The sequence below is a fragment of the Vigna umbellata genome, chromosome 6 (genome assembly GCF_029865625.1).
Source record: "Vigna umbellata cultivar VRB3 chromosome 6, Vumbellata_1.0, whole genome shotgun sequence".
NCBI lineage: Eukaryota > Viridiplantae > Streptophyta > Magnoliopsida > Fabales > Fabaceae > Vigna > Vigna umbellata.
The window spans coordinates 35,037,767-35,063,711 of NC_142170.1; the positions used below are offsets into that span (position 1 = coordinate 35,037,767).

A 25,945-nucleotide genomic window follows, 5' to 3' on the forward strand; every position below is an offset into this window, starting at 1 on the left:
TGAGATACCCTTCCTAAATCATTGTAGGTATGTCACAACACACGCAGATGGAGAATCGACTTCAACAATATGAGTTACATCATGCTCAACATACCACAGCCAACACAGATCAATGGTCGGAATGTCTGTCATTGGAAGACTCTTTGGCAATCGTGGTATCATCTGCTCATAAATGAAATTCCTCAATACGCGTTCATACAAATTTCGATGAAGCATGTCATCGTGTCTGATCCATCCGAAAAACATACAAATCACCATGATAGGGCAAATAGCCCTGTCTGACTTGTATGGGCACCAGATGACCGCATTGTACGTTAGCCCATCAAGATATGATCTTCACTCAAGAAGACTTCAATCCTGTCTTGGAGATATAAATCGCGAATCCTGAGGATCGCTTTCGACGTAGCTCGACACCACTTGCTTCCTTCCCTTGCTAGGAAAGTGCTCATAGATCCAACTTTACAAAAACATTACTTAAATTGTGTTATACATTTCAAAAATATATCAAAACAAAAATCCAACACAAAGTTGTACCTATAGAAGAGTGCAATATCTAGCTATTTGTTTTGTGTCAACAAAGTTAGTATCCCCGAGTTGCTCATACGTATGTGAAAGTGTCGTGGCCCCCAACCATATCTCACGCAGGCATTCAAGTCTCGAAACAGAAGCAGGTACGAAAATCAAATAAGAGTGGCACTCTTATTTGCAAAAATCGTGCATTTAACTATATGCAACAGGTACGCACTAGTCGTGCACTCCCAGAGTTCTTACTCAACTCCTCATACACATCCTTAAGCCAACTCATGTTAAGTTTAGCACCGCATGTTCGTGTCATCTCAACTGTAGCCTTAGTGCAGTTCACGCCCAAAAGATCCAAGATAACATATCGAGCCTCCTTAAATTCTAACAGCTCAATCTCACAAAATTAACCCATAATGGGTAGGTGCAGCAGATTGTTCACGTCATCTAATGTGACAGTCATCTCACCTACCGTGAGATAGAAAGTATTTGTCTCCAAGTGTCACCTCTCTGCAAGCACTAGAATCAATGCATGATCGGTGTACTCATAGGATAAGTTCACTAAGGAACTCAACCTAGACATCGTGATAAAAGGCTTAATAGCCTCCTGATATAACAACAAGAACAAAATATATAACAAAATTATATATATATATATATATATATATATATATATATATATATATATATATAAAACCAACTAAGTATGAATTAACAATTAGGTTTTATACTACTTGGCCTTGTCATAAGGCAAATGCAGCATGCTACATGTAATCGGTAAGCAGCATGATGTCCTGTGGACCTCCTGGGAATCCACTTTCTTCATGTTTTTGTTGAGCAACATCCTCATCACTAGTGCAGTAAAGAGAAACGACAACGATTATTTTCTCTTATAGACAGTGGTTCTACAACCGAGGTATATACAGGCGAGGTAAAAAGGATAAGCTTTTCGCCTCGGTTCTGAACCGAGTCAAAAGGATTCGGATTATGCCTCGGTTTAAAGACAATCGGGCAGTAAAGTGTTTTTAATTTTTAATTTCTTTAATCTCAACCGAGATCGTTTCCTCATTATGTTATGTTTTTCTATGTTCTTTTGCTTTCTCTTTTCCTTCTCTTTTTAATCTCAATCGAGTCTAGAATTCTTAATCAAACATAGCAAGAAAGAAGCTCCTTACCATTGGCAACTGGAATATAAAGATAGCATACTAAAAAGGAAAATCATCCATATATGAAACTTGCTGCTGAGTTCTCACTATTCAATGGAAACTATGAAGCAACAAACTTAACAAATAAAGTATATATAAACAGAACCTATGATTGTTCTGGAAAAAAGAAGGAAAGAAGATATGAATGTTTATAAACAAAACCTATGATTGTGCTGGAAAAAAACAGAACCTATGACAGAACCTATGATGGCCGCTCGGGAGAAGACGTTCTGGCTTCGTAGACGCAACCCTTAAGGAACGTTCCATAAACGTTGGGGCTAGCCTGGAGGTTCCGCCATTGCATTTCGGAGAGGGAATCTACGGCTTCGTGAATTCGGCCATCTTTGTAGAGCAAAGAGAAGTGGTTGTGAGAGAATCGTTTTGACGTGAGGTTTGTGAGGTTTTGGGGTTTGGAATGGGGAAGGTAGAGGGGAGGGTTGGGGACTGAAGGAAGGAGAGAAGCCATGCATGCGTGGAAGTCATGGTGGTCGAAATTTGCAGAGGGAGGAAGAGTGACATGCCGACAAGCGTTGCACCTTCCGGGGAGGAGGAGATCCGGTTGGCCACCGAAAACTTCTCCGAGCGGCTGAGGTTGAAGTCCGACGGAGATTGGACCAATGTTTACCGGGGACGCTTCAACCACTCCACTGTTGCCATCAAGATGCCCCCTTTCTTTCGGTCTCTTCTTCCCTAGCGAGCAATCAGAAGCCGTAGAGCAAACTAAGACGCAGAACCCCCAAATCCATTTTGCCATCCACCTGCAGAGAAACAGAACCAAAAACCCACTGAAGAGAAACGTTGATCCAGCGCCTAATCGCCACCATGCCGTCGTCGCCGCGTCCTTGTCGCTCCATGAGAAAAGAGTTTCCGCCATCGCACATCGTCGAGAAAAAGGAGAAGAGGAGAGGTGCTAGGTTTTTAGGGAAAAGTTTCCTCTTTCGCTACCCAGAGGCTAAGTTTTCCTGGCTTTAAGGTCCCACAGTCCAAGCTAGAAAGGCTTATATGCCTCGGTCCATCTGCCAACTGAGGCAGTATCTTTAGTTTATGCCTCGGTTCATCCTGGCAACCGACGCAGTATTCGCTTTAGACACCGGTTGTTAAGCAACCGAGGCATATAGTGTTTCGAAAATTACGAGATTGCCATCGCGTTTTGATACGCTTCGGTTCCAAAAAAAAATGAAGCGTAATGTGCGAGTTAAAAATGTAATTTTTTACTAGTGCATACTCAACATGGTCATGTTGTACATGCTCGTGCTTAACATACCCTTGGTTAACACACTCCTCATGATTCTCAATGACCTCAACATTAGTTTGTTATGTACGTCGACTATATGACCTAGTGTTGTAGGTCTTATCCTTTAATCTTTCATAAACTCTCACCACAATAAACAGATGCAACTTTAGTTTTAACCATATCTGTCAACCAAATATATTAAAAATAAATTATATTAAATACTTATATATAAAAAAAACAAAAAATATTACAATATTTCATTTTTTCAATATTTGAAATAATATATACTTAACTAAATATAATATAAAGTTAGTAAATAAAAATATTGTATTATTAAAATATATCTAATATTTGAAAATATAACTTTCTCAAGGATATTAAAAAAATATATCTAAAAGATTTAAATAATCAACATTAGTTAAAAAAAATAAACATAATAAAAAATTACATTCGTAATAAACATAAACATTAAAATTTTAAAAATAAAATACAAACAAAATTACATTCGTAAATTTATAAAAAACATAATAATATATAAAATTACATAATAAAAAATATTTAAATAAATAAAAATATAATATTAAAAATTATTAAAACGAAAAACAAAACAAAAGAATCTTCAATTTTTAGAAAACATAATAAAATTTACCTAATATAAAATTACAAAATAAAAATATTTAAGTAAATAAATAAATATAAAATTACAAATTATAAAAATAAATAACAAAACTAAATTAAATTCCTAAACTTATAGGATACATAACAAAATATTTAAACAACATATTTTTTCCAAATAAATAAAATATATAAATACAAAATTAAAACATGAGAAAATATTAAAATAATAACATATTGAAAAATATAAAATAAGAAACACACATAAAATCTAAACAAACAAAATAAAAAATCGTAATTCGAAATACGTTCAGCTCCACCGATTTTTGAAAGTTGGCGAAACTTAACCATATTTTGAAATATGGTTAAGACTTCTAAGCCTTGTTACTACATTTTACATACATTTATCTATCAACAAAATTTCAATCTAACACATACATTTCAATCTAGTACAACCATGAACAAAATGAATGAATAGAGAAGGAAGGAAGGGATACCAACCTTTGGTAGCTCATGAACAAGTAAGAAGATATGAGAGGAAGATCACGAAACTACCACCAAAGAAGACCACCACATCATCACCACGTTATCACACCAACACCAGAATAGCCACAAACGCAAAGGAAGAGAAATGGAGGCGTGAAGGAGGAGAAAGTAAGGGAGGAGAAACTAAGGAAGCTTGGGAGTGTGCTAGGATTTCCAATTTTCAAAATGCACAAAGAATATTTTTGGTCAAAGATTTTTATTCCAATGTAAAAAATGATAGATGGGCAAAGTTGAGACTTTAAATAAAGTTGGAGGTGCAGAACGAAATTATGGAGGTGTACTAGAACGTTTTAATTTTTTAATACTAATTAATTTAAATCTTTAAGAAAAAAATCTCAAAATTGTTTAAATATTAATTGCTTTATATCTTTCAGAAAAAAATGTTTCAAAAAATATTTTATTTTTAAGTTTGTTTTAGATCTTCTATCTCTTAAACCGTACTTACTAGTTTATTTTTATTTTATTTTTTTCTAATCTTTATTTTTCTCTATTCCTACGCAAACCAGAAATAGAATATTGTTGATATAAAAGTGACGAGAAGTAACTTTTGTAACCATTTTATTCATCTATATTCTTCTATCATATAGGTAAAAACAAAAGGCAAATATGTTTTTCATTTTATATTTAACCAAATGAGTTGAGACAATCATTATTTTTGTGTTCTTAATCCCCTTTCTATTTTCAACATTGTTAAACAAATTATAAAATGTACCCAGTTATTTATATATTTTCTTTGTTCTCTTTTTTCTTTCTTTCCTCCTCAATTACAAGCTTAACTCCATGTTCCTTGTCCTCAGCTGCTCTCCCACATGACCACATGGCAACGAGCACTTGGGAAAATATGAAAGTTGTGCAAAGAGTTTTCCATTTATTTAGGTCAAAGTTGAACATGCAGTTGGGAAAATAAAGTCTAGAAACTGCTTGATTCTGCCACTCTTTGTGTGTGCTATTAATGCCATGTCACATGCTTATCTTGAAAAGCCAAAAATGACTCAGTTTTCAGACCATAAACTAGCTTAAAATATAAATCATGGCAATAAAATAATTAAGCCATGAGGCAACAACAGTACAATTGTAATGTACGAGGGTACCCTGAGTGTTAGGGCGGTTTGCCTTGGAAACCAATGCAGTCATAAGCTATCTCTCACTTTTTTAATTTTGCTAAATGTGTTTAATAAATTTGATTATGTACTTTACAATCTCACTCCTCATTTAAATAAACCAACCCCACATGAGTTTAACCTTCAAAACAAGAAAGAAGGATTAGGGCAAACAAGCATAATGATATGTAAATATTGACTAGGGCAAACTTCGATACACAGTTTTAAAGTGTTTTAAATTTTAATGTAATAAATTCATTTTTTATTTAGAATTTCTAAATATATGTACAAATATATTTTTCTTATTTATTGAATTTTTGTGTAAGTACTAACAAAAAATCTAAGTTCGATTTTATTTTTTTTACCTATTTTTTAAATTTTGTATAAAGTTTTTTTCTGTAAAAATCATGTTAACTATGTTTCGACATCTCATTTAGCCTAATAATTTCTTACACCTTTAATCATTAATAAAGTTATTAAAAGAGATATATGTTAGATTGTATTTTTCTAGCACTGATATATATACCTAATAAATTAAGTTATTTCTTATTGATATATTTAGCACAACTTAATGGATTTTACTCTAACTTTTTTTTATTAAAATTAATCATTAGTTTCCTGAATAATATTCTAAAAAGATATTAACCTACCTTAGCCTTGTTTTTTAGAGTTACATCAATCATTCACTAGGCTATGATTAAGGTGGACCACTTTAATCCCCTATACGCTATCTGTTTCTAAATTATTAATTTATCAATTTAAAAATCAACGACTAAGTGACTTGAATCTTGTCAGAGATATAATGTTAGCAATTATTAAGCATCTGCTGCAAGGAGATTATTAGACTCCTATGCACCTTTGACTTTGAATTTCCTTCTTAAGTATACCAATTTGAATGTGGTTTTAATCACAACTTGCTTGACACATGAATTTAACTTCGATAAATTATTAGTGTTTTTCTCACCATAGATTACATAAAAAAATTTATTTAAATATAATTCCTTTTAAAATTATTATAAAAAGCCGGAATATATATTTCCATTATCAATGTTCTGCCTTAAATTATTTTCATATTTTATTTGATCTTTTAAAAAGTAAGTAATTAATTCAAGGACATCAAATACATCGACTTGAAAATTGTCAATAGCCTTTAGATTTATATTTTTATATAGTTAATATATTTATGGCAAGTTTGTTTGACATACGATGGAGTAAGCTAGTCAAGTCACCATAGTACATTTCGCCATATATGTAGATATTGGTAAGTACTTAACAATTTACAACAGAAGATGTTTATATCTTCAAGGAAAGGTAGTATTTTAAATCCTTTCTACTTGAAAATTTAAACAGCATCCTTTCTGCTTGAAAATTTAAACAGCATCCTTTCTGCTTGAAAATTGAAACAACACTCTATTCTTGGTGTTTGACACATTACAGGTTCCAAAATTGAGGGGAATGCTTTTCCATGATTCAAAACTTGTATCTATGTAGTCATTTCGAAGAAACCTTAACTGAATCATCACTTGTTTGCTACATACATGGATCAAAACATGAGGATTTGTCTGGTCGTATGGTTTGAGTTCTTGTTAATATGAATCAATTGCAATGAGCCAGTTACTGATCAATGATCAGACATAAAAATACTGCCAAACAATAACAGAAGGTTTGATTACATGAATCTCATCACAACCTTGAGTCTGAAAATATCAAATCTTCAGATATTTTACACCTTAAGATTCAGGACTCTTTCAACAATTTCTAATTTTCTTATTGATATCCCTTTTTCAGAAAACGAACAAACATGTAATTACTAAACACAGAAGTGATTCTAGTTGAAAAAAATAAAAACATACCAATCTATTACAGAACCATTTTCCAGAATTAGTAAATAGACAATGAAAGTCATAATCATATCCTTCCTTCATAAATGGAAAAAAAAGGGTCTCTTAAATGTAATTGAACTCACTCTTTCTCGCTCTCTCTCTCTCTCTCTCATACATTGGTTTAGTAAGGTACAAAGAAACAAAAGGATAAAAACTGCAATATGCAGTACTATCTGCATAATGGACTTTGAGGATGGTTAGAATATGCAATCTGGTTTTCTGAGCAGTAATTCATCAGCATCTCTTCAATGCTGAGTCTACATTCTTGGGAGGAAAACATGTCCCCTTTACTTTCCACCATCTTCAAGATACTCTGAAAAGCAGCAACTTCACAAGGAATCCTGAGCACACCTGTTTGTTGAAAGCCAAATTCTTCTTCTGCTTCTCTCAGAAGAATCTGAAACGCTTGGTGACCCAAATACTCAGTTGGTATAGTGAACCTCTTGAGCTCTTCACCAACACAAACAGCTAGGTACCCTTTTGGAACAACATTGCTTGACCCACCCTCACGTTCTGATAGGGAAAGGGTTCTCTTCAGAAACTTCATACTCTTACTGCTGCTGCTTGTGGAAGTGGGCGAATTGGTGGTAGCAGTGGCTTTTGAAGAATTGGCTAACCTTCTCCATTTTTTGAGGATCTGTTGAAGTCTAACAATTTCTCTGATCTTGTTAGATTTCTTTAGATCCATAGACATGGTGACTTTTTTTCTCTCTTCTGCGGTATCGCTTTTCTAGGGCTCTTTTGCTTATTCACTTGGATCGCCTCCATTGGATGCATGCTTCCTATTTATAGGGCTTCAGAGCATGAAAATTAATTTTCGTTTCCCAATGATGAGAATTTTTCTTTGATTTCTACATATAGAATATAACAATGATTCAATATAACAATGGCTACATCAACTTTGTCACATGCATCAGACCACCAACCATATCGAAAGAAGTTTTCCATGTTAGGGTGAGTTAAAAGGAGTAAATTTTCGGTACATACCTAAAAAAATGGATTATAAATGAGGAAAAATAGTTCACACATGTAAAAATTAAAACTACAAGATGTTTCCATTATATATATATATATATATATATACATATATATATATATATATATATATACATATATATATATATATATATGTATATATATATATATGTATGTATATATATATATATATATATGTCTGTGTGTGTTGTTTAAATAGTTTCCTCAAAATACAGATGCTTCAGTTTTGATTTTCATTAATGGTTTATTCTAGGTTTGGTTATTTTTTTATTTTTGTATGCTTTTGTTTCCTTTATATTTAATGATGAGCATATGTCAAATGAATAAAGTATACAATGAATGACTCAGTACAGATATAAAAATTTTAATAAATTTTAATTTTTTATTTCTTTAGGCTATTTTGAATCTGGATGACTTTTATTAAATGTGGAATGATTTATTGTTTTTTTGGTGGTAAATGGTTGTTTTGAGTTTTTACTCATGAGTTTATTAATTTATTTGATTTTCCTCAATTATTTGATTAAATAAATTTTAATTTTTATTTCTGAAGTTATATGTAAGATTTCGAAAATATATAACAATAAGTAGATTTTATAAGTAGAATTTAATCATTTTATTATTAAAAGTTTGAGTAATAAATAAAAAATTAATTAGTCAAGTTTTATTTTCTAAAATGTTACTCTGTTTAAATTTTGTGTTTTTTTACATTCAGATTCTAACATATTTATCCATATGTTTGAAATCAAAGTTTGTCATTGGAATTGTGGTGAAGATTAGTGTAATCTTATTTTATCAATATCTTAAATAGAATAAGTTCATTTATTGTTATTTTTTAAACTCTTTTTAAGAGTATGTTTGCATGGGGTGTAGAACTATTGCATGTGCTAAAATGGGGTTCAAGATGAACTTTTATTTAGATAGGATTGTTAAAGTGTGTTTAGATAAACGATATGAGTTTTCTCTATGTGCATGTATTTCATCATGTGTGAGTATATAGAACTTTAGAGTAGTTGATGTGTAGTTAGTTAGAAGCTCGAAAGCTAGCTATTTAAATTAGATGTTTTATTTTGTTGTGATTTCCTATATTGATGATATGTAATGTATTTGTGATGAAATATAATACGCAGTATTTTTATTTTATTTGTTGAAAGTTGGTTGTTGGTGTTTGCTTAACAAATATGTGTGATTGAGGACTAATTTCATATGGCCTTTTGGAAGAGCTCGAGAACCCAACTTAGATAGAAAACTCAATAATCCGGCAGTTTGGAAACCCAATTTGAAGAAAGAGCTTGACAACTAGTCTTCAAGGGAGTTTCGGTAACCCAGCCTTCAGAGGAACTCCACAGCCCAGCCTTCATACGAGCTCAACAACTTGGTAGAAATATAACTTGGTAACCCGGTCGTAAGGAGAACCCGACAACCCGGCTTCAAACAACTTAGTAGCTTAGTCTAAGAGAAAGAGCTTGTTAGCCAAATTGTGAAGAGATTCCGGCAAAAGTAGCCCCCCTCTCTCTTGGTCTTTGTCCAAAAATAATTATTTCATTGCGCGATTCTACACATTTTGCTTGTTATGATTAATGTAAGTAGAGTTTTCAAAAGTTGAAGTAAAGGTTGTTTAGACAAGATCGTATATAAGACTGAACTGTCTAACGTCCTCATATATTTTGAAGCTTAACAAACAACAATAAACGAAATGAGTAAATGACAAGTGTTATCTTTGGGAAAATAATATAGTTGAAAAATAAGAGTTTTGTGAAAAGATATCATCGAAAGAAAAGGACTCTTATGAAAAAGTATTGAGAAAAACGAAATGTTTTAAGAAAAGCCTTAGTAAACGCACTAATATTTTAGTAAGCACATTAATATCTTAATGGACACACTACCAAACGATTTCCTCACAAAATGTGTCATTATGCTATATGAGAGTCTTGTAAAACGCGCTCTTATTATACTTTGTTAATCAAAGCTAGACGAGCTCTCACTATAATATACAAAATGATGTTTATGGTAAACACACTAAAAAAATAAAAGCATGTGCTAAAAGACATCTTGCTAAACACACTCTTGAGCCAAACTAAGTATACAGAAATAAATCGTTAATAGAAAATGCCTTGTATAGGTCAAACAATACCTTATATCAAACGATGAAAACTTTATGAACTGTTTGGTATCTCTACAAGAATGATTAAACAATCAAATCTTGCTTGAACAAAAGAAAATTTAAAAAGCTTATAGTTATTTTGAACATGCATTAAAGAGCATTAAATGCACAATGTTTCAAAATAACAAATTATTAGCACAAAGCTAAAGACTAGAAATTTTGATGATGTCTCAAAGTCAAGTCTCAAGTGCTCTTATTGCAGAAAGATCTTCATGAAAACTTATTTTTATATTAAAACTTTTGTATTTTAGTAGATTGATGTATAGGATGTGGTTTATACTTGATTCTGTGTATTGTTTGTCTTAAGTTGTGTTAAAAATCGTTTTAAATCAGAAAACCTCATTTTATACTCAAGATAATCGATTACCATTTATGATAATTGATTATCAATAATCGTTTATGACTTTCCATAATTGATTATCGCGAGAAATTATGAGAATTTTCAAGCAAGGTTTTGACCGTTGTGCATTCAATGATGCATAATCAATTACCATATTAGGATAATCGATTATTACACATTAAACAGCTAACAACGAATTTTTGGAAGTATCCTTAAGTGAGATCTCTATAATTTTGATTGGGACTCTCATTCTAAACTACGACAATACGAAATAAGTGTATTTCGGAAAATCTTATGTGCAATATGCGGTCATAAGTGTTCTAGGGTTTGCGTAACCCTTGTGTTGTGGCTTTGAGAACTTGGCATATTGGCATGGAGCGAGAACTTTCACTAGGAGTGTGATTGAGTGTTGTTGATGTTGTTGAGTTGAAAGTCTATCATCCTTTGTGAAGATTCATAGGAGATGGTCATCCTTTGTGAAGCATTCGGAGGAGGTGTTTATCCTTTGTGAAGATTCAAAGGAGATGGTCATCCTTCGTGAAGCACTTGGAGGAGGTGTTCATCCCTTGTGGGTTACAGGAGAAGTGAGTTTCATCTCTTGGGGTAACAAGAGAGGTGTTCTAACCTTAAATTGTTTTATTTTCTTTGTGATTGTAACAGTTTTTTGGTTTGTGCTAATGAAGCGTTAGTTCTCAGTTAAGATTAATAACTGGATGTAGGATCTCTATGATTCAAGCCAGTATACAAATTATTTGTGCAAATTTCTCTCTTCCTTACTCTTTAATTTGTTTAAATTTTTTAAGGAATATTTATATTTACGAGAATATTATCAAAAGAACGATTTGCGATAAAAAACCAATTCACCCCTGTTCTTGGTTTGTTGAACACGTTAATCATTCCGCTGCACCACTCTAATACAAATGTGATAAAAAAAGAAGGACGTATCCGCTTGCATGCATATATACTTTACTCTTTGCAGATACATATGTCAAGTATCCACCTGCTATATCATATACAAATCAGAATTGAACGTTAAAGACAAAGAAGACATTCACGAAATGTTCTCTTTCAAAAGTCATGTCAAAGATTTTATACAAGTTATTTTTGATACAGTACTCAAAAAACATGTTTTCTTTGACAAGTTGACTTTAACCTATGGTGCTACCTAAGAAAAGGCTAACAAGATCTAAAGATCAAAACAAGTACTATCTAACAAATATTTTCTTGAAGCCTCTAAATTAAAGATCCTTGAAGAGAAGATTAACAAAATAAGCACATGAATACGAAAGAAATCATCTGAGAAGAAAAACAAGCTCAAAAGAAAAGAAAAATACTCTCAAGCTTCATAGAATTATAAGCTTACATTTGTAAAAAGAGAGAAAACTCTAAAAAGTCTGTTAGATTGAATTATATTGTAAATATATCCTCTCTATAGGAGTAATCGTCTAAGGACTTGTAAGCAATCTGATTGATTGCACATTCTAAAGAAAATACAAACACTTAACGATTAACTCGATGGAATTAAACAGTAGCTAGACGAGTTTGTTTGATGTAAACCAAAAGTGGGTGAAACTCAACTACACAACATATCAGGAAGATATCGGGATTGTCTAGAGAAGCTAGGAGTGGTGAAGAATACTACACAACCAGAAATGGATGATACTCAATTCTAGTCAGAGTAACAAGGTTACTGGGATTGACTAAGTGATACTAGGAGCGGTGCGAATACTCAATTGTAATCTTGTTGAAGATTATAGTGGAACTCTCTAAGAGATTTTGGAGGAGAACTGAACATAGCTCAATGGAGTGAACTAGCATAAAATAATTGTGTATTTATTACTTCAATCTTGCAACTCAAGTGTTTGACTAACTTATATAAACCATTTAATTTTAACAAGGTTGTTAAACTACCTTTTAATGATCAAAGAGAAGCATTGTTTGATCCTATACCACTAAGTTGTTAGGTATTAAACAAGCAAATAATTTACAACAACCTTATATATTTTACATTAATTTCCACATCTAACATCATATATTTTACATCTTACATTTTTCTACTACTAAAAAGAATATGAATGTTATTTATTTACAATTTTCTCTTATGGATGGTGGAAAAAGCTACTCCAAATATTTTTTATATCTTTTACTTTGAATGATATCTCAATTTAAGCAATGGATTCATTAGATATCTTATAACTAAAATTAATCTTTTTCCTATTATCAAGTTCCTCCACCATCGCAAGCTCTGATATACTTTTTAGTTATTAGAAAAATCCAAATGCTTTATTTTAGATCGAGGAAACTCTCATCTTTTTATTTTCCTTTTGGAAGATACTATAACGAAACAATTAACCTATTGATATTGACACTCAATATTAATATTATCATCTTTATACTTAAATAACTTAAGAAAAAAAATTTAAAAATTTAAAAAATCATAAACACATTAATTGAATAAAATTTACCAAAATAAATACAATATTGAACATCCGAGAAAAGTAAATTTCACATTAAACAAAATCAATAATAATAAAAACAAAATAATATTTAAAGATTTTATGTCATTTTTAATAATTCATATTTTTGACCTAAATTTAAAACTCGAGATCTTTTAATATTATATCATTTTTATGTAACTAAAAAACAATTGATTATCATTAATTACAATATAAAGAATATACAATTCTATATGTACCTTGTGCTTCCAACTATGAAATTTAGGGAGTTAAATTTAATAAAAAGAAAGTTTCGAAAAACAAAATTAAAAAAAATTAGACAATTTTTGGATTTTTTTTTTCACTTTCATGCAAACTATATTTTAAAAATATAATGAAATAAATAACATAATAATATTAAACAAATAGTTTGAATTTTAAGAGACGCAAATATTTTGTAAAAATTCACATCAATGCATAAATTTGTTATTCGTATCAACTTTTCTGTAACACTAAAGGATATAGGTGATAAATGTCCATAAAAAATATTTGTACGGGAGGATTTCGAACGAATTTATCCAAACATAGTATTAGTCCTATTAATATGGAAATAAAAGCATCCCTCACATGTAAATTTCATATTTTATTTATGGATTGGATAAAATGATTAGAAAAAAATTACATCTGTAAATATGAGCTAATGATTTTGTAAATCTTGAACATTATATGAAGCCAAAACTTTGAATCTATGAGCATCCACACCACTCGGCATTGTAACCCTAATGTGAAAAAGCCCTTGTGTCGACCCAAAACATTCTCCATTCTCAACGTAAAGCTCAATTGAAGAAAATTTTGTTCTCTACGTAGAGATACGTAAATTTGACATAATTATATTTATTTGTCCTCTACACAATTGTATATAAATTTCAATCTTTCTTTATTAAATTTATCAAATAAATTAATTTTATCGACTGAAATTTAAATTGTAATTAGTATAAAAATTAAACCAAGCAATCCATATAAACAATAATAGAAAACATAATTGTTAAAGATTATTTCTAAGAAAATATTCTGTTATAAAGTCAGACTCTCTTCACTTTGCCTTGCCCCTAAAGTGACAGCTCTCAAGAATTTAGGCAGCACCAGAAACATTGAAGCCAACCAACTTTCTCTCTTTATGAAAATCTTAAATTGTTTTTCCTACTAAGAATATTAATCAGTTACTGATATTAATATTTTAATTTTAAATTAAAACACTGTTTAAATCAATTAACTTTTAGCCTTAAATTTTGCAATGGCAGAGACCTAACTTTCCATGTCGACGAACATTGAACACCGGAGGTGCTAGTTCTTGCAGAATACTTATCACAGTTGACAAAGGAAACATAAATCCGCACCCACTCAAACCCAGAAAAACAAAACAAGAGGAAATCAAAAGGAGAATCTTGAAAGTAATAATAAAGACTGTACGTAAGCTTACTAGACCAGCTTCAAAATAATTTCAGCAAGTCTGAAGAGCAAAAGCATTTTATATACGAGCAGTTTAACACCTCTCATGCCATTTGTTATCGTGGCAAGTAGGCTGCCTGAATTACCACTCAATAACCACAATTTCAGATTCCCCGGAATCATCAATTTCACAATTTCTTAATAAAAAGATGGTAATAAATAACAAAGGGCAAGAAATTTGATCAAAAATCATCACAGACGAAATTAAAAATGTATCAACCTCAGCGAAAAGATCCGCATACTGATTAAACAAACATAGAAGCGAATATTAGTGAAAAGGTTGAAAGAACTCAGTATTGGGTGCTGCATTCATCTCTATGGCACGGATTAAAAAGCCAAAGAGCCAAACTCCAGACCCTCATGCGACAACAATCTTATACCTAAGAAAGTAAAAAATCATCAATGAAAGGAATTATCGTTAAACAGAACCGTTAAGGGACGAGATTGCAATGCTATCCTTTTGCAACCATGGAAGAGAAGTGACGCGGCTGGTAAACCCTAAGCACGAGTTGAGGTTAAGGATTGGTGAGAGTATATATAGGCATCAAGGGATTGAGTATGCAATGTCCGTGTAACGGATTTTGGGCCTGAATATGTATTGGACTCTTTCCAAAAGCTTTTGCAATGTGGCCCTGTTACTTGAAAATTATCATTAAAAAACTTTAATATTATTCGAATTATAAATATCAATTAACCTAAACCCTGAATATTATTCATTGAAATGATAAAAAAAATGGGTATATATTACACAAATAAATTCATAATTATATTAATAGTAAAAATCTGTTAATTCGTTAATTAATATTGATTAATTTAATTTAATAGTTTAGATAAAACTTAATATTGAAATAATTAAATATTGTGAATAATAAATATATATATATATTAGTTTCATGATATGAAAATATTAAGAACATAATATATACCTATTTATAATATTTTCTATTCACATTTATTTTTAAATTTTTTTAAAATTAAAATTATTATTTTATCAATATTATTTTTCTAAGTAATCATCTATTTAAATTTAATCATTTTTCAAATTTCATATTTTTAATTAAAAATATATCTACAAAATAAATAAAGCTATTTATTATAAAATTATAAAAAATTATTTATATTTAATTTTATATTTATAAATTTTATTGTTTTTATTATCATAAAAAAATAACATGTAGGTAACTCATGTGTTTTTACTGTTAATATACAAAATTTTCTAATAAAGGTAAATTTACGTATGTTAAATAATAAACATAAATTTACATATATTTCAACAGTAATATATGTAAACTTGAACAGAATTAAAAAATTTATCGTTGTTTTTGTAATAAATCTAAATTTACGTTGGTTATAAATATAATATATATATAAATTTATGTCACAAATTTTAATAAAAGTAAATCTACGTCTAAATATATAAATTTATTATGTCGGAATATTATGATTATGTTACATTATATTTGCTCATGTTTTTCAAACATATACATTGTTGGTCTATGAGTAAATTGTTTTATGTTTTATGTTTCATGTTTCGTTTATAAATACAAAATCTGAAATTTGAACAATACAATATTAGTAGTGGGTTTTAAGCCTAACTCAACCCCACAAAACCGGCTAGTAAAAATTGGGTGGTCCGATAACGGCCCGATAGCGGGTGGAATAGAAGAATAGAATGCCCACTCAGAACTCGCTAGGATAGGCTCTAACCATGGCTCTGATACCATGTTAGTAGTGGGTTTTAAGCCTAACTCAACCCCACAAAACCGGCTTGTAGGGTGAGGTTTGCATCCACTTATAAACTAAGAATTGACCTTATCTCTAGTCGATGTGGGACTTCCAACAATTATATTATTATATTGTTGTTTACTTCATTAATGATTATATGATTTTAGGATACATATTATGGAGATCTGTTTGTAGTTTGAAAATGTTATTTAAGTCTGTCTATGTTGTGAACATGTTATGCAGGTCTGTGTAGTTGGATAACAAATACAAATATAACTTAATTCTGTCTGGTTATTACTGAAGGACCTACCGAAGGCTTCAGCTCTTCGATAATTACCGAAGGCTTTAGCCCTTCGGTAATTACTGAAGGCTTCTGCTCTTCAGTAATTACATAAGGGTTTTGCCCTTCGGTAATTATCAAAGGGCAAAAAGGCCGTCGATAATGGTTAACGACAAACAATTTATCGACGACAAATTGGTCGTCACTAATCCGTCGGTAATGTTACCGACAACTTTTTGATGTTTTCGACGGACTGTAGCCATCAGTAATGCCCCCCTTTTTGGTAGTGCTGTTCACACTGGGTGATCATTACCAAAGAAAAAAATCGAACAAATAAATAAACAAGGTAAGCTAATTTATAAAAGAATCAAACATACAATTTAATAAATGTTAGAAATATAACAATTCCATTCTCAAAATCCATCAAAATCAAATGTGTGTGTGTGTGAACAATATCGGATAAAGGAGGATCCTTAGTAGGTGATTGTGAAGGAGGAGCAGTCTGAACAATAGCAACAAATTTAGGAAGGTGACCATGAAGGCGACCATGTAATGCATAACTCTTATCAATTTTGTGGCCTAGCTTGCCTCAATTATCACACTTCATACTTCTTTTTCCCGGCTTGCGAGAGTGATTGCAATCATGACGTTGAAATGCAACCTAGAAAAAGCAGATGTATCATGGATTGGTTTACTAGATACATGTAAAAGAGTGGAACAAGTAGAAGAAGTCAAAGTGAGAATTAGATATGAACCCAAAATCTGATCACAAATATGAGAATATTCATCAGCAAGGTTGTGCAACGCCAATAACATGAAGAACTTTGATCGTTGCTTTATTTCTTGGGCAGGAGTAGAGGCAGGAGGCAATAATTCATTAAATTCATGAAAAGAGCATGAATTTTACCCATATAATCAGCCATAGAATCCTGATGTCGAGGAGCAACAACCTTGAAAAGATCATGACAAACCCCATCAAGACGTTGAGTATTATTGGTGTATAATAATTTAGCGTGTTCCAAGATTTCAAAACATATTTTGTCGAGATGACAAATTTGTTTTAAAAAAGAGTGAAGGGTAGCCTTTAGAACAATGCTTTACTGAGCATCAATTTTCAACCAACGAATAACCACAACAAAATCAATAGTTGTCACATTCTGAATAATATGATCAACATACCCAAAACTCTTAAGCCAAAGTTTAACGTCTAAAGTCAAAGTCGCATAATTAGTGTCATCTAACTTATCAATAGATAAATGCATATTGACATTGTTAGTATATATCAACAGGACAAACATACTGATGACAGAAAAGAAGTCAGAACTATGAGTTAAAAGCTTATCCTAACAAGATTTGTGTTCGTTGGACGTTCCAAATAATAATCAAACCATTTACCTCCATAAAGCTTTTGATTGTTTGTAGGATAATGATATTTTGACAACATTTTAACATCATCTATGTGTCATTCTATAATTGGTTCAAGATTATTCCATAATTAATAATAATAATCATAAACACCAACATAGACTAATCACATAATGACACGTAGATAATATTAAAATGTTGTCAAAAAAATGTTGTCGAAATATCATTATCCTTGTTTTTATTAGATTATTATGTTAAAGTTGTTATTCTTGCAAGTATTCTTTTGTATTATTTTTTACTTTTTATATTGTAAAATACCTATTTTTTTAATAAACCAAAATAAAATGAAAAGAAAAAGATCAGTTTTACTAACTTGGAATGATTTTCTTTTTCGTATTTCCTCTGTGTGAAACAAAAACAATAAAGAAGTAGCATTTCTGATTTTACTCAGAAGCAATTAGTTGGCTTTGAGGTAACAGAAAACAATTCTAGAACTCCCTTCGTTCCATCACGCCAAATCCAGATATCAGTAAGTACCCTTCGCGTACACTACAAGATATCACTGCATTGCCTTATTTTCATAGCTCTTTCTTACAAGCAAGACCAGAAAAATGGCTGCGTTTTGCATTATTAAAAGAAAACCAAAATTTCATCTCTCACAAAGAACAGTACCATCAATTTTCTTGAAGATCTCTAGTGCCAAAGCATCATCCAATTTAGGTTCTCAGGAAGGTTAACATCCAATTCTGATTTTTCTCTCGGATCCTTCTTTTGATTTACAGTGTCTATCACATTAAGGAATGAAGATCAAATTGGTTCGCCGTATCAAAAAGTTGCTTTCGTATTCAGGTCATCATGTTCTTCTTTTTCCCTCTCTTTCTGCATTTCTTTTCCCCTTTTCTTCGTTAGTTTGGCCTACAGGTGTTATGCATCAGAAAATTTGATGAAGATAAACAAAGTTTCTCTGCAAACAAAAATGATACTGAAAATTACATCTTCAATCTTGTTATGAAGCTTAAGCAAATTTACTAGTTATCGTGATTTCCCTGACAAAATCCAATTAGAATATATCAAAACGAATTCCTTATGTTTATCCAGAGATAGTGTCTAAGATGTTGAAAATTAAGAAAGACGAATATTAGCTTCCTTATTTTATACCTTTAGATTAAATTAATAATAGGATAAAATGTTTTTTTTTATCTAAATTATTTGAAGTTTTCATGGTTAAACTAAATATATGTATAATTCATCTTTGTATTTTATAATATATTTTATAAAAAATTTATATAAAATATCATTTGTATTATCATGTCAAAAATAAAGTTTCACAATGAATTATAATATGTTTAAGGAATAAGATATTTGGAATAAATATATATTTAATTTAGGATAGAAAATAACCTTTTATTTAATTTAGGAACTAAAAAAGATATTTATCCCTATAGTCTAGATTGTTTTGTATCATCTATCACTTATATATTATTTAATTCTTAGTTCTATTACATTTTTTACATTATTTAATAATTGTATTTTTAGTCTAAAATTTTTAAAGAGTCTATATTTATTTTAATCGCTTATACTTAATATTTTTATAGGATTTATTATACATTTTTTCTAAATCATCTATCTTTTTTATTTTAGAAAGTCTATTTTTTTCTAAATCTAACTGTTATATTTTTAGATTAGATTAATCTTCCCAACCTTTTAAAAATAATTTATCCTTTATATTTTTAAATCGTTTATTCTATACATTTTTCTTACATCATCTAATAACTTTTATATTCTTAAAAATATCTATTATTTATTTTTTAATCTCTAAGTCTCTTTAAATATAATATATATTTCTTAACTTAAAAATTTATATAATATATATTTACTATTATAAAAAACCATCATTCCTTATATATAAATACAAGTTTATATTTAGTGATCTGATGTATAGAGAACAATGAGATGCAACAGAATGCAGCACTTCTACAAACCACCAAACCTGTTTGGACGTGCGTGAGGAATATGCCAACGCGTTTCGTACGGAATCATACACTGAGTTTTGGACACGTGTCCTTGCCTACTCCAAGAATGAATCAACTTCTTGTTTGTCAAGAGACTCCACCACTTCGGCGCGTCTCCCATCTTACCGTTTGTTCGCAGAGCATCTATTGGACCCGGATCAGCCCACGGTTACTCGGGCCTTATCGGTGGCCCAATGCAGGCCCAAGGTCCACTCTTTATTGTCAGACTATTTTGCACACACTGCCCATGCTTCTCTTGTCTGTAGCCACCTACTACGAGACATTGATCGCCTGCGTCTCAAGTATTCATCACTCAAAACCATTCTTCAGTGCCTTCCATCTAACCAAATCCCTTCACCAATGGTAATAACCCGTTTAACTGAATTTTCAAACTTTTCTAACCCGTTTGCCGCGTCGGGTCTGGTTCGGGCCACCCAGTGCCGGTGCTCCGACTTGCAAAAGCGGCTCGAGTCGAGCCGTGACAAGGCGCGAGCCAAGGTCCAATTAGCTGCGAAAATAAAATGTGGCTCGGCTTGTCTAGTTGCGGCTATAACGGCTTCACTTGTTGTTCTTATAATGTCTCATGGCTTTGCATTGATTGTGGCTATGCCTGGGTTGGCTTCAATGAATCTGGGTTCAGAAAGGAAGATGGGTTCGGTGACGGCTCGGCTGAACGCAGCTGCAAAAGGAAGTTATATAGTGAATAAGGACTTGGAGACGACGGGTCGGCTTGTGGGTCGGGTAAATGATGAGCTGGAGCACATGAGGAGGACGGTGATATTTTGGCTTGAGAGGAAGGATGATAAAGTTCCGGCCGATGGTGGAGTTGTGCGGTTGTTGAAGAAGAACCAATGTAGCTTTAGTGAGCAATTGGATGAGTTGGAAGAACATTTGTATTTGTGTTTCATGACTATTAATAGGGCTAGAGAACTTGTGCTTAGTCAAATTAGTAATTTAACTTGATTCATGGTCAAAGTGTCATATAATGAATATGTGATGAACTATTTACCTTTAGGTTTGACACAGTGATAGTGTAAAAAGTAGTGATTTGTGTTAATTAATTATTTTAAAATTCGATGATATATTTTTATAATATAACTTGCTATGTAGTTATTTTGATATGAAAGGGATCTTTAGAAAAAAATTTATAATGAAATTACTTATCTTTGGAGTTAAGAAATTCCACATCATCTTTTTTACTTGAATATCTAAAGTAAATAATAAAAAGAAAAAATAATATTTTATTTTCAGTTTTGTTGGATTATGTCAAATTGGTCTATTGTTTTAAAAAAGTGTCCACTTGATTCTTACTTAGTAAATTTTGCGTCAGCGTCGTCCCTTCCGTTAAAAAGAAGCAAACAAAGTTAATGGATTGATGATATGACACTAGATAGTGGTTACGTGTCCTTTTTAAGTTGTATGCATGGTGATGTGTTAAATAATAAGACATTGACGTGGATAGTAAAGATTGGATGTTTGAAATTGGGGAAAAATTGAGTTAGGGCATAGGGCATTTTCATTTGTGCGAGAGAACAAAGTTCTTCACCTACATTGCGAGCACAATACAATGGTGGGTGTTGTTGTTCTTGTTTGTCTTCTTCTCCTTTGTTGTTGTTGTTTAAGGTTTGGATTCGAGTGTTGTCTGTTGGCAGTAGCGTGGTTGTTCATGGTTGGCGAAGTGGTCTTCCCTCTTTCGGAGTTGGTTGAGGAAGTCTTTAGCGTGGTGGTTCGTGGTTCGTCATTGTCTCGTTTTGGCGTTGGGTTTCAAGTGGCAATGTCTTTGAATATATGTTGTTTGTCTTGCTCATAGAGGAGCTCTCGTGGTGGTTCATCTAGAGGATTCATTGGAAGGCAAATATGCCATTGTGCAGAGGTTGTTGTGTTGAGAGTGGAAAAAACCGTGAAGAACGAGAGGAAGCAATTCTGGAGCTGTCCTAATTACAAGGTTTGTAGTTTAATTTTTGTGTTAAATCATTTTAGTGACTAATGAATTGTTTCTGATTGGATAATTTGAACAACGGATAAGAAATGAAGAACTTCAAGGATGCAATTTCTTTAAATGTCGTAATAAAGATAATGTAGATGACGTTGGTAGTACTATTGCTAGGCAAAGAAGAAAGATTAATAGCCTAGAGAAATCTGTTATGGCTTGTCAGAAAAGGGAGAAGATGTTAACATGGATGCTATGTTTTATGGGGTTCATTAACATCAGCCTTGTTTTTATTTTGTTTAAAAGTCCATGACGTGTTGTTTTACAAAGTTGTTGTCAACAACACATTGGCTATATTGTAATATGATGTTTTAAAATGAATGAGAAATGTCAATTTATGCATATGAATTTATGCTTTCAATATACATTTCGTTTGTTATTCTTGTAAATAATAAAATCAGAAACTCATCATAGAACTCATCACAGAATTCATTATCGTTACAACTCATTTATATTGAACTTGAAATGCACAATGAATACAAGCATAAGGCTAAATATCAGTGTGAAGTGGATGACCTTTGGTAGAGAGGCAAAAACAGAAAGTGGAGTTGAAATGCACATTGAAAACAAAGCCTAGAATTCAAATTGAGATTAAAATCATTCAAATGTACAACATTGTTGTTGATGGAAGAATACATACTAAACCAGGATTCAAAATGAAGTTCAAAATACATATAAAAGTTTACAAAATAGCCAATACTGGGCTATAATCGACTTTAGCTAAACATTTAGTGACTTCTAAATAACTTATAAATTCTTGTTGTACTTGGCTGACTTTGTTGAAGTTGGCATTGAGTCAGCTGACTTGATTGAGGTTGACTTTGGTTTGTTGGAGCAACTTGTGGGCAAGTATTTCTTTTATGACCAAGTTGTCTACATATGCCACATCTCTTACGACTTCCACCTTGCTTTAGTTGTGTATTATCCTTCTTTAACTCCCAAGACTCTAGTCTTCTTTTCTTTTTTGGTCTACGAGGCAACACCCTTTTAGGTGGAGGGAATACATCAGGATGAGAAATCATTTCCCATAGATAAGGACTGTTGATAGGGTATATCATTGAAATGTATGTTTCTTGATATGTTGACTTTCTAAACCAATGTGGAATGTAGTCATCTCCATTGATGTTAAAAAATGACATGGCAGCCAGTGCATGACAGCATGAGATTCCTGATACAGTTCACTTTCTGCAACTGGATTTCACTTTATCTATGTCAACCATAAACTTTTCAGTAGTGGTTGAAGTGTGTCTGTTCTCAAAAATTTTAAGTCCTGACCAATTGCAATGATAACCAATTTAAATCAGTAAACAATTTAAAACATAAAGAAGTCCATATTTTGATGTAGTGATGTGCACATACCTAGGTATCCAATATTTAATCTTGTGCAATTCCTTTTCAAATCTGTTTTTAATCTTTGGGCAAAGAGAACCTTCACATGTACTTATTTTCTCTCTATATGTTGCCCATCTCTTCATGAGGTACATACGAATGTATTCCATCATTGCGATGATGAGCTTACCCCTTGCATTTTATATGACACTGTTAAAAGCTTCATACATATTATTGACTAAGGTGTCACAAGCAACTTTAACAATCAAAGTAACCTAACATACCTTGGTGGAATGACTAGCAAGTATTTAAAGGCATCTTGATTGACATCTTTAATTTCTCTCATCAATGCCTCTCATGCTTGAGGTGTGTTGATGATGATGTCTTCCATAATAGACGTTTTAGAATTTGGCTAGAAAATTTCTTCCTAAAATTTGCATATATGTGGCACATACAAAACCTTTGCTTCACACCAGGTAGAAGTTCTTGTAATGCTGGTACAAGTCCCTATCAAGTAAAAACATGAAGCTATACAAATTAAAATAAAACACATGAACGTTTCAAAGATAAAACATAACAATGGGCTATGTTACTCACTTTTTGTTGATCTGAAATATATGTAATTGTTGACAAAGCTCCACACCACCAAGATCATGAATGAGCAATTCTAAAAACAAAGCCCAACTTTCCTTATTCTCCACCTCCACAACAACATATGCCAAAGGTAACATTTGCTCATTACCATCTCTGGCAACTGCAGTTAACAACTCACCTCCATATTTTCCTTTTAAGAAACACCCATCCAAACCTATAATAGGCCTACATGAAAGGAAGTTGTCCTTACAGGCCTTCAAACACACATATAATCTCTTGATTATTAGAGTGTCCTCATTAGGTTCAACATTAACTTTGATAGTTGAACCAAGATTTGACCAAAGCAATTCATTTGCATAGTCATACACTCTTTTATATTGTTCTTTAAATCACATTCAATTTGTTTAAAAGTCATTGCTTTTGCCCTACAGGTTGTAGACCAAGAAATACCAATGTCCTACTTCTTAGAAACTTTGTTTTGGAGGTTATAAAGATTAATATTAGGATTCTCTTTTATGGTCTTCTCTAACCTCCCACTTAACCATTTCGAAGTCATTAAACAGATGTTAAATTCTCTACTGCACGTGTGCTAGTCTATAATCTTCCTTAGCTGCCATGTATTTTCAGCTGCCTTATATGCACAATATGCATACCATGTACATTTTCCTTTTGCCCCAAAACATTTGATACAAACTCTTCTTTTGTCATTTTTAAAAACCTTTAATTTCCTACCATTCTCTACACCATACATTCTTATTTCTTTTGTTAAATCTTTTTTTAGCGAAATACGTGCCCACTTCCTATTTATATTGTTCCATACTTTTGGACATTGAAAAAAAATCCCAAAATCCCCATACCCTTCTATATCATCATTTGTGTTATCACTTTCCACAACACTGTTTAAAGTGTCAGATATCCAATCAGTTTCAGATAAACCCCTAGGTCCACCAATTTCTACTTGGTGAGTACCTTAAAATATATCAAATGCCACTTCATTTTCATGGTCAGTCGATACATCCTCTTCAGACCCATTCTAACTTCTAACATCATACTCATCAACTTCTACCTCAGCCTCAAGCTCTGCCTGACCCTGTTCCTCCACACCATCACCCTCTACCTCACCCTCTACTTCAGCCTCTGTGTCTACCTGCCCTCTACATCCACACCAACATCAATGTCTCCCTCCCCATTTGCCTCAACCTCAGCCTAAGGCTCTGCCTGACATTGTGCCTCCAAACCATCAGCCTCTACCTCGACCTCTACCTTAGCTTCTACCTCGACCTCTATCTCAAACTCTACATCAGACACTACAACATCCTCTTCCTCTAGGTCTAACTCAATTTGTGGTTCACCAACCTCTATCTCAACTTTCTTTTCAGCACACTCTCTCTAAACTTTTGCTTGACCATTATGTCTCTAAATTTCGGGTTCAGAAAAGTATTCCAACATATGAAGATACTAAGGCCACACACCATGTGTATAATATAAACGCGAGCTTGACCATTCAACATAGAAATATTCACCAGATGACATGCACCTTTATCATCAGATAATAGTTCCAAACAATCTGCTAACACAAGACCACGACCCAATGAATACCACAACTCTTTTACATTCTTATAACCCATCTCCTTAAGAATGGAAAAAATTTCAAAATAGCTCCATCGATCTGGGTCAATTTTTAAAGTTTTGGTTTGACCATATTGGTATCTGAATGTCCCATTATTCTCAAAGTTACCCCATGGTAAAACACGACTTCAATGTCTGAGTTGGCCATCTCAACTAATATGAAAATTGTTGACAGTTAATCTATGCTTAACCGTAATGTTATCTACATTACAAACAAAATAGTACTATGGGGAACCATAAACACACCAATAAAAGACCATAAACAAGTAAAATAACTTAGTACAGGGACCATAAAGACAACATAAACAAATATTTTCACACACCATCATGGGGGACCACAACGACACTCGGACACTAGAAACAAAAGAAAAAAAAAAGTTAATGGGGGACAATAAATAAACAAACCATACACAAAGCAAATGTTATGGGAGGACCACAGGGAAAGCAACCAAAAGCTACATACACGCACCTTCGAATG

General features: G+C 32.1%; 1 non-coding gene and 2 pseudogenes across 1 annotated transcript; 1 reads left to right on the plus strand and 2 right to left on the minus strand.

The window, feature by feature from the left end:
- Window positions 1-7,044: 7,044 nt before the first annotated feature.
- Window positions 7,045-7,938, minus strand: LOC148197326 (protein SMALL AUXIN UP-REGULATED RNA 51 pseudogene; annotated as a pseudogene).
- Window positions 7,939-14,497: 6,559 nt separating this feature from the next.
- LOC124826019 (small nucleolar RNA snoR77) lies at window positions 14,498-14,622 on the minus strand. The gene has a single exon (XR_007027803.1). It is a non-coding gene; the product is annotated as a small nucleolar RNA snoR77 (small nucleolar RNA).
- Window positions 14,623-18,524: 3,902 nt separating this feature from the next.
- On the plus strand, window positions 18,525-21,029 carry LOC148197327 (UPF0496 protein At3g49070 pseudogene; annotated as a pseudogene).
- The last annotated feature ends 4,916 nt before the right edge of the window (window positions 21,030-25,945 follow it).